Here is an 829-nt window from a genome sequence, read left to right as displayed (position 1 = left end):
ACAACTGGAAGCTGGTTCCACAGGAGAGGAGCTTGGTAACTGAAGGCTCTGGCTCCTGTTCTACTTTTAGAGACTATAGGAACCACAAGTAGTCCTGCATTCAGGTTAGTTAATGTTACTGAGTAAATGACACATGTGCCAATTGTAACTGTAGATTCAAGAGAATCAGTGAAGGGACTTAGGGATGGTGAAAATAAAGTTTCGACTGTGAAAAAAATGGCTCTACCATAAAACACCAGTTTTGAAATGAAGTTTGGTTTTACAGTGTGAAGCAGATGATTTTTTTATTATTAATAATTTACATAAATTGAGCAGACCTACTTTCTAATAATTAAGTTTATAAACAGTATAAAGCAATATAGGAAGTGGAGATACATCGCCACAGCGAATTTGTTTACAGTAATGTCACATTGGACAGACGACCAAAGCAGCAAAATAAAGTGTCTTAAGAACGGAAACAGTGACTGATATCAGAAATATGCGATTCACTAAGGTAGGTAGTATATGTCAGGTCCATCCACTTTGATAGAGGCAGACTGAAAGGACCCATCAACCCCTATTTGTGCATTTTTCTCTAAGTGATCAGCAATCACATCACAGAGTTGTTTGCCTTGCTGGTCATCGGATTTTGGCTCCTAAAAGCTAAACAGCAATACTGCATTCTTATTTTATGGCATTCGATTGGCAAAGATCTCATATAAATAAATATACATTTACTGACAGTCAAATTAGAGGGACTGTTTTCACCCAAAAGGGTGGGGGCTTGGTGTGCACAAGTTACTTATTTTATGGCTTTATGGGCATATGTTTGCTGATTTCTCCACTATGT

This window comes from Morone saxatilis, unplaced genomic scaffold (genome assembly GCF_004916995.1).
Source record: "Morone saxatilis isolate NCDOM2014 unplaced genomic scaffold, NCSU_SB_2.0 Contig4, whole genome shotgun sequence".
Lineage (NCBI taxonomy): Eukaryota > Metazoa > Chordata > Actinopteri > Moronidae > Morone > Morone saxatilis.
The sequence above is the reverse complement of the archived record's forward strand: the minus strand, read 5'-3'. Positions refer to the sequence as shown.